Here is a 9,626-nt window from a genome sequence, read left to right as displayed (position 1 = left end):
TAGGAGTCGGCTGTATAATTTAAATATCCCATACAGATATTTTATATATTTAGTAAGTAAATTGTGTTATATGTGAAAGTTAAAATGTAAAACAACAAGGTAGTCATATTCTAAGTATAAACCTGCAGTAAAAAACCTACTTGCTCTCTTGGGCGTAGTAGGTAAAAAAGCACGGTTTATCTGTGATTTGAATACAGGCTTCCAATTAAACTTGGAACTTAACATATAAAGGTGTGAAGAATTATAGTCGGAGGGTAAAGTGAATATATGAAATTTCAGAGAATATAAAGTGACTTGTGTGAAATAGATATAAATAATAAATGAATAAAACTATATGTTACTTAGGATATATAATTATATTAATATATGTTAAGTGAATGTGTGTGTGTATGTGGAAGGTGAATGAAAAGTATGAAAGGTGAGAAGGCGCCAAGGTGTTATTTGAAGAAGAACCGTCGGTTGTGTGCACAGTTGTTTGAAATATCACGTCTTTTATTTAGTAATTGTTTACTATCTTCTGCTAAAATTGCCATTCGTTCAAGGTTGCATATTTGGCAGATCTTGCTCGCGCTACTGATGTTATTGTTGGCGTGGTAGAGGATGCTCCATTCCATTTCTGGTTTGGTTCCATACCTATCAAAATACTGCCAAACTTGTCAGATTTCGTTTTGTAGCTGAAATATGTATTAAGAAACAAAAACGAAAATAAACTAAAATGAGCTAACTCTATTTGGTAGCAAACAAGTTTTACTAATTTATGCTGACCACACTAAGTAAAAATAAAAAGGTGGCAACAGCCAGCAGTTCTAGTAAAATTTTGTTTTATACTCTTGCTTTATATAAAGACATTAAATAAACTAGTCTTGTTATTAGAGTGTTTTTTTGCCTAATTTTAGCTGTAATTTTCTTACACTTAGTTGCTTAACGGTGTTTAACTGAAAATAAATTTAACCAGAAAATATTATCAAGAAAACATCGGCGAAAGTCTACAGAGCCTAAGCTTGAACTTTTTTATGCCGTGAGACAAGCTAAAGTTGTCATAAAGGTTGTGATCTGATGATTGAAATGGTGTGATCAAGCCTTTATGTTAACAGAAATTATATGACTAAATGTGACTAAATATGATGAGTACTATTAAAAAATTAAATAAATAATATATGACTAAATATGATGAATGTTATTAAAAAACTACAATAACAAAAACAATGACAGTTTAAGTTATATTAGAATGTAAAATTGAAAACGCGAATTTATCTTGTTGTTAAAATTTAAAAAAATATTAACTAAAATGAGATTTCAAATGATTTCGATGATACGTAAAGTATTCAAGTAGCTTATCTTAAAGTATAAACTTGCACTTCTTTCATACATTATAACTAATGCCCTACTGGTAAAAAAAAGATAAGCTTACAAACATAATGTTTAATAACTTTATTAATTTTAACTGTTAATTCTAGATAAAACAAATTTTCTAGCAACTTTATATCAGTTTAAAGTTTGAAATGTCAAGCAATGCAAGTTAATATATAAAAACAAAAAAAGTTATATGTGTGCAGTAAAACTTAAAAATAGTGTTAGTTTTGCATTATTTAAGTACCATTTAACTACAAGACAAACAAATTTTTTCATTATAAACTTTATTAAAACTTAAGCGCTTTCGGAATGTCCAAATTCCCTTATCAAAATGCTAAACACTCTCTAGTTAAACTAACACAAAATAAATTGAGTGAAATTATATCATTTGTAAAAAACACAACTAATTAAAACGACAAGTAATTAACAAAAATGGATTATTTAAATACATTAATAGTTACTCTTGATCCTTTATCAGGACCAAGCTGATTATTCAAATTTGGCTGGAATTTTTTAATTAAAAGAGCTTCTGAAGATAATAATTCATTATACGAAGTGCACGTTTTAATAACTTTGAAACAATTATAAATATTTTTACAATTAGTACAGAATACACAATTTTCAATATGTTTAAACACCGCACTGTTGGTTGGAGTCACATGTTCTTTAATTCTGACGAAAAGTTGTCTTTCTGTCTCACCAATGTACTGGTTGTTCAGATCTCCTGGACACATAAATTTATAGACAAGACAACTTTGATACAAGCTACTTATTGAATCTTTTAGGGAGAAATATTTCCCTACTTTTTCTGATCTATAAGTAATGCGTACTTTTACCCCGATGCTTTCAAATACTGCTTTTATGTTCTTGGCGAATTTCTCTGACGTCTTTTTAACATATGGTATTGTAAAGAATTGTTTCTTATCATCTTTATTTTCAATTAATTCTGTCTCAAAGGTGTCTTTCTTTTGTATTTGTTCATCGATAAACTTGGCCGGAAATGAGTTTTTCATCAACAGCTCTTTTACCTTTTGCCACTCGTTATTTTGTAAATCTTCTGTAACGAGATTTTTGATTCTGTGATTCAGGTTTTTTACTAAATTTCTCTTCCACGACTGCGGTACACATGAGTTAAAATTCATGAGCACGCCCGTGCTTGTTGGTTTTCTGAATATTGAAGTTATAAACTTGTTGTTTTTTATTGTCACCTGTGTATCGAGATATGTTAGTATGTTGTATCGAGATATAAAGCATTATTTATTTTGTTTAAGAGCACTTTTAAGTAGGTTCTTAAAAAGTTAATTTTCTTTTGTACTAAAATGTTTTTTGGTTCTAAATTTTTATTTTGTTTTTATAACAGCAATACATTAGTGATTTTACAAATTGTTGAATGTACAAACAAGTTCTTAAAAACAAAGCATAGGCGCTAAAAACGTTAGTTTCATTTATTTAACTAAACACGATCTTTTAAGAATATCTTACCTTAGATTAAAATATATACATAACTGAAATACTTAAAAATACAGTTTTAATATTCAACTACCATTTGCCACTTAAATGAAATATATTAAGGCTCTGTATCATTTGTAGAAGTTTTCAAATACGCGTCTGATAACTTACTTATTCTATTGTGTAGTTGCTAAAGAATTAATTATTATATATCAAACACGTCATTTTAATATTTTTTGGTAATTACGATTGCTAATCACAGTTTGTTATTTTTTGTTTCATACAGTCTTCATCAATTGACGTTTTTCAACTAAAAATCATTAGTATATTTTAAACGAAAGTTTACTTGAATTTTTTTTTGTGAGATACAGGGTGTTAATAAAAATGTACTAGATTTTGTTTGAAGTTCTGATTAGTGTCATAAACAAGCAAGCAAACTATGTTTGCTACAAAAAACATAAAAAAAACAATTTTTTAATTAAAAACAAAATAATCTTATATCTACAAAATTAAGTAAAGATAAAATGCTATAAAGACTTAGAAATAAGATTATTATGTTTGAAATGACATCGTTGCAATCAATTTACTTTATAACGTATCAATTACTAGTATAATAGAAAATAAAATTCTTTGCAATGCTGTTTGCTTAGCACACAAAACATGTAACGACTTTTGATAAATCATTTAGCAATTAGATACCTTTAGAATAAAACATTTAAAATAAAATAAATTTTTCTCGGTTAATAGAGTTTTATTCATTTATTCCTTATTTTAGCTTTGCATTCTAGAAAGCAAATATTCGGTTTTCAATAAAAATTTAATTGTAGTAGTTAACAAGCATAAGTATTTCAAAATAAATCTAATTAAATTTGTTTGTCTAGTTAAAAAGTACTTTTAGATATAATTTTTAAAATTTACATTTTTCTAAATATTTGTTTAAAATAGATTTAATATCTTTTACTATTGTTTTGAATATTGGTACAAATAGTTGTTGTTTTTAAGCTAGTGAGTACTGTTTTTTATACTAGTTAGTAAATATATTAAAAGTATATCTTATTCCATGTTTTCATAAAAATTACTTTAGAAACATGATATAAAATTTAATTTTACTTTTTTCAACAAGATTTTAAAGATATTTATGCATTTAAAAACGAAGTATTGTTTAAAAAATACACACTACATTAGACTGTATAAGTAAGTGTGTAATCTTTTTTAAACTAATTGCTACTTTATTAAATTTTTAAATGAGAATATTATGTTTAGTTTTTAGTATTTTAACAAATATTATTCTTTTAAAAGTTGTTACTAACATTAAATTTGTTAAAATACAGAATTGTTACAGTTATCTTTTATGTTAGTTACGTTTTAATAACTTGTTTATTAACATATGATTATTTTAAAATTATGCTAAATTATTTGAAAAAAATATAATAAATTTTCTTGTAATTAATAAAGCATTTCATATAAGTAAATAGTTATACAAAAACACAATATGTCCTGGAAAAGACGTTAAAAGGTATTAAAGTGGTGTGGTGCGACTTGATAACCGAAAGGTTCCTCGTGCACCTGGTCCTAGGAAAAAATATTTTGAACGTTTTTTGTCGTATAATATACAAGTCCACATTGCAATTTTACTTTATCTTAGTATCAAATGTACTTTAGCTTAGGTCTAGCCTGAAGCAGTAACACACATATATCTATATACGCTTCTGTCATTTTGTGAGTATTGTATACAAGACTTCCACAGATAGCTCTAGGCACAATTCCCATGACTTAATTTTTGTAAAGCTAGATGAGGGTTTTCAATCATCGACATGTGTCTAGTGTTAAAAAATTAAGTGCAAGTTTTCAAAACTTTACAATCAAGAAATCTTTGCAGAACATAAAATGAAATTTTTAATCAACTTGTGCATAAATTATCCCAGATCAGATAGACCGAACAAAATTTTCCCATATGAGGCATATATTAAAATAATACACAGCTTGAGAGGTAAGTTAGCTAAATATGCGTAAAAATTTACCTAAAAATAACTAACGAATTATGAAAATAACTATTAAATGTGCATATAGCCAATATGGTAACAACACAGTGTTGCATAAAAGTAAAAAACAGCCTCAAAAAACTATTACAATCAGCCTATTACAATTTTTAATCATTAAAAAAAAAATTTAACTTTTTAGCTTTTTATACAGTCACTTGTTTAATTTTTGTAGTTTATGTTTTTTTTTGTTTGTTTTAAAATAAGTTAAATTTCAATATTACCTTGGGCAGATTCAAAAATAAGTTACAATATTTTATTGTTCTTTTTTGTACAATGTACCTTAAGTATAATTTAAAAAAAGTTATAATTTTGATGAGCAAAAAATAAAATCTCAAGTTAACTTGGTTGTTATTCGCCTTTTGCTAAAAACTTTTTTTTAAAGTTACAACTTGGTCTCAATATGTCCTGGACAAGACGTAAAAAGGTATCCAAGTGGTTTCGACTCCATAACTGAAAGGTATTTTCGTGCACCATGTCCTACGACCAAATATTTTGAGCGTATTTTTTGTCATTAGGGTTTTTTTGGATTGAATAATGTTAATTAAACTGTGTTTTTTAACAAGGATTTTAAAAATAACAGTTTAATGAAAGTGATATACACCGGATTTTCAAAATGCGGCACGAAAAGCATGGCGGCGGCGTTGCGTCACCTCGGCTTGAACGTGCACGATTTCATGCAGCAATACGAACATAACGGTCCTGATTGGACGAAAATGTGCGAAGAGGGACTCCATGCGGATGAAATAAAAGAAATGTTGGAAGGAGTTGATGCCGTCACAGACATTTCAGCTAATGGTCTCTGGGAGCAGATACTTGAAGCGTGTCCTGACGCTAAAGTATTTTTATCATTATAATATTAATAAATAAAGTTAAAGGTTTTTGAGAATTTTTTTTTTGTGAGAGTTAACTATAAAAACTTTGTGTAGCTGTTTGTTCTTGTTTAAAACTAGTATAGATACAATACATAAACAGAAAAAAAGCAAATCTTCTAGGGTTTGTTTTAAATATTTTAGGGAAGTGTTTTTACTATACAAGTTTATAAAAGTTTATACTATGGAAATCAGGATTGAATAAATAACTTTAAAATTAATTTGAGTTTGTTTCGAATCACTTTAGCTTACTTAAAAATTTTTAAAGCTCATGAAAGTCAGAAATTTCAATATGAATTAAACTTGACTTTTACACATTACTAACTCTCAGTATTTATGTTTGAAGATGTTTTTGAATATAATAATCGAATACTTAATGTGCATTTCTTTTTAAAGACTAGTATCAAACTTAGAAAGTTTTTAATTTATAATTCATTGCAAAAACGAGTTAGCTTTTAGTGAAATATTTTTTTATCTTATTAAATATTAAAACTGTAAAATTGCCGATGGTTTTTTTTTTTTGTATTTTCAATTTATTTTTTAATGACAAAAAAATAATTAATAAACATATAGATAATACATTGCGAGCGAGATAGCAAAGACGAATGGTTTAAAAGTTTTGACAGGCAAATTAGGTCCGAAATGGAACTTCCTTTTTTTGAGAAGCTTATCGGGAGGTTGTCGTTTTTTTATGCGAGACCATTAGTTAAGTTTTATCTTACAGTAAGTGAGTTTGGATCTTTTGATGCTACTTTTATGAATTTTAAATTTTAATAGTTTAACTTTTATATAAAAATAATTATTAGTGGCGCCAACAATAGGATTCCAAGTGAAAGACAGCTTAAGGAGAAAGAAATTAAAAATAAATGAGTCGGTTTGAAGAATGATGTATAGAAAGCATAACTTGTATGTAAGAAATGTAAGTAAAAATTTAAAAACAAGTTTTGTTTATAATAATAGCTTAGTTCAATTTAAAAAATTTAGAATTAATTTCGTTTCTTTAAAACTTTATAAAAAAACAATTAGTAGTTTTGTGTTAGTGCATTATTTAAAAAAATATCCGATAGTTTATTAAAGTACAACAACCGTAAGTATTTGTTATAAATCTAAAAATTGTCTCCTGTTATTTGATAACGCTTTTTTCTTTACTATAAACTAAATTCGCGTTCACTTTTTTTCATTTGAGCACCTTGTTTACACTTATTCCTTAATTAATTATCTTGTTTAACTTTTTGTACTACTTTACAATTTTTGTTGATGTCGCATCGAGGCAAATTAGTATGAAATAAAAGTCATCGTTATTTTAGTAACTTAATAAAATGTATAAAAAAAGTATTCGTTAAAACGTTCTATATTTACAAATGTATGTTTTATTTTATTATTAATACCCAACTACCTTATGCTCATAAATATATTTAAGTAAAAAATATACGACCACAGACAGTATTTTTTTCAACTGATATAAGATAATTGTCCTGGGCATGACGTTAAACAGTTTTGTCGTATGACTCGATCGCCGAAACCTGTTTTCGTAAATCAGGTCCTTGTAACAAACTTTTTGAAAGAGTTTTTTTGTTGTTGTTTAATAAAAAAATATATATATAAACAATCAATTGTAAATTTATTAGAACAACTGAAAAGCTTAAACTTCTAACAATATTTACAAAGTTTTTTGAATTTTCTAACATTTTGCTTTTGGTCCAAGTCAAACACTTTATTTTTAATAAAGTAAATTCTTTAAAGTATATTTTACCTTGAAAATTTTCATTAAAAAAAAATTCTAAATGAGTAAACTGCTTTTTTATTCTTATACTTTTTTCAAATTCTTATTTAACTTTAGTATTATAAAGTTTTGTGTTTATAAACCCTACTTGAGAACAAATATTTTATACTTCATAGTATAATTAGAACTATAAAGTAATAGTAGCCATTTTACAGTACAGTTAAAAAAAAAAAGAGATTTTAAGCCATAAGTAGTAGTAATTTATAAAATGATAGTAACCGTTTTTCAGTATATTTAAATTATATTATATATATATATTAACTTTAAAAATCTTATAGCTTACTATAAGAGTGAAACATTGTTTGGATAGTTTTATTTTATAAAAAAAACGTTATCTTATTCCTTATAACTAAATAATTTAAGAACTTTTTATTGTTCAATATGGAGCAAATTACAATATAATAAGCTATAAGTTATCATTTCACACTAAAACAATAAAAAAATTAAATATTTATAGTTTTTTATTTTAAATAATAGAATACGCCAAAAGAAAAGCTTTTTATTTGGAAACTTAGCGATGGTTGGAAACCAATTTGTGAGTTTCAAAATTTTCCAGTTCCGGAAATACGATTTCCTCATAAAAACAAGGATGCCAGCTTGATGAATGATCTTGCAAACACTAACAGAACTTTCAAGATGATTGGCATCGAAGGATTATTGAACTTTTTTTTGTTGACTGTTATGTGTTTGTATGGTGCTTTGATATTTTTTACTTAAAATGACTAGTTTTTAAGTTGAAAACTATCAAATAATTTTTTTTTGTTATTTGTAAAGCGTTTAGTCAGTTAAATGTTTTACCTGTATTTTAATGATAAGTTTTGGATCATCAAGAATTTTTCTAGATGTACTTATAAAATTATTACGTTATTATTTTTTACCAAAAGCTATTTATATTTTTTTTTCAAAGAAAAACTTACCAGCATTAATAGCATTATACATGATGTTAAGCATTTAAATAGTATTGAACTAATACAGTTTATTTAACTAAATTAGAATTTCAAGAAATGTTATACAAAATCACTCTGCAAAAACTTTTCAGTTTGTTGTCTAAATCAGCACACTTAAATTCAGCCTGAAGGTGCTAACACATACATAAGTGTATATTCTGAGAATTTTGTCTGCAAGGCTACAAAGCTTCATGCAGTTCTGAGCAAGTTCACATATTTTGATTTTTCGTAAGTGTTTTAAGCCGACATATGACAAGTTAAATGCAAAATGTCAAAAGTTTACAATCACTAACCTATAGCAAGCTTCATTTATTGCGGCCCTGCTTTAGAAAACAAACTTACATATGCTCACGAGATCATGGCCAAATTGAATCGCTGACTCTAAGCATTAAATAAATCAGATTGCAGCTTAAAGTTCTAAAAAAGCATTCACTTCAATCATGATTAAGTACGTTTCACAAGATGTAAACAAATAGTAAATTATTTACCTATATGGTACCAATTTGGTTATGCACTAAAAAACTATCACAGCAGAAACTTATGGATCAAAAATAGGCACATTAGAAAGTAATCATTGAAGTTTATTAAGTTGCAATTTTATGAGTTTTTGTGCAGTCACTTGTTTAAACTTTGATACTTCTGTTTGTTTGTTTGTTTTAAAAAGTGTTTGTGTACTTACAGCTTTATAAGACAGATAGATATTAATAGGAGAGGATTTGTTGTGAGCTGCGTCTTTGACAACAGCAAGCATCATTTTTCGTGATAATATTCTACGAGATATATTTTATTTATACAAAAGAAAGAAAGTGAAGAAGATAAAGTGCACACTACAGAAAGCTAGAAACGAACATAAATGAATGAAATAGAAGCTAAAACAAATCCTTAGAAGATAATACAACGGAGCTTCTACATAACGAAATGTTGCCGAAAATAACACATACTCTGGCTCTGCCAACTGCCCTAAATTGAATATAATATGCTGCTTTATAAGCACTGCAAAAAATATAACTACTTGTAGTACAATGTTTTAAAAAATTTTACAACAACTTTAATGTTTATTTTTATGGTTATTTTTTGTTCAGTAGTAATTTTTTTTCTAAAAACTATTAAACGCAGCATATTATCGGCATGGTTCATTTGAAAATTAGTTAGATCTTAACATCACAATGTATTGTGCAATTAA

Source organism: Thalia democratica, chromosome 4 (assembly GCF_965202585.1).
Source record: "Thalia democratica chromosome 4, ktThaDemo2.hap1.1, whole genome shotgun sequence".
Classification (NCBI taxonomy): domain Eukaryota; kingdom Metazoa; phylum Chordata; class Thaliacea; order Salpida; family Salpidae; genus Thalia; species Thalia democratica.
The sequence above is the reverse complement of the archived record's forward strand: the minus strand, read 5'-3'. Positions refer to the sequence as shown.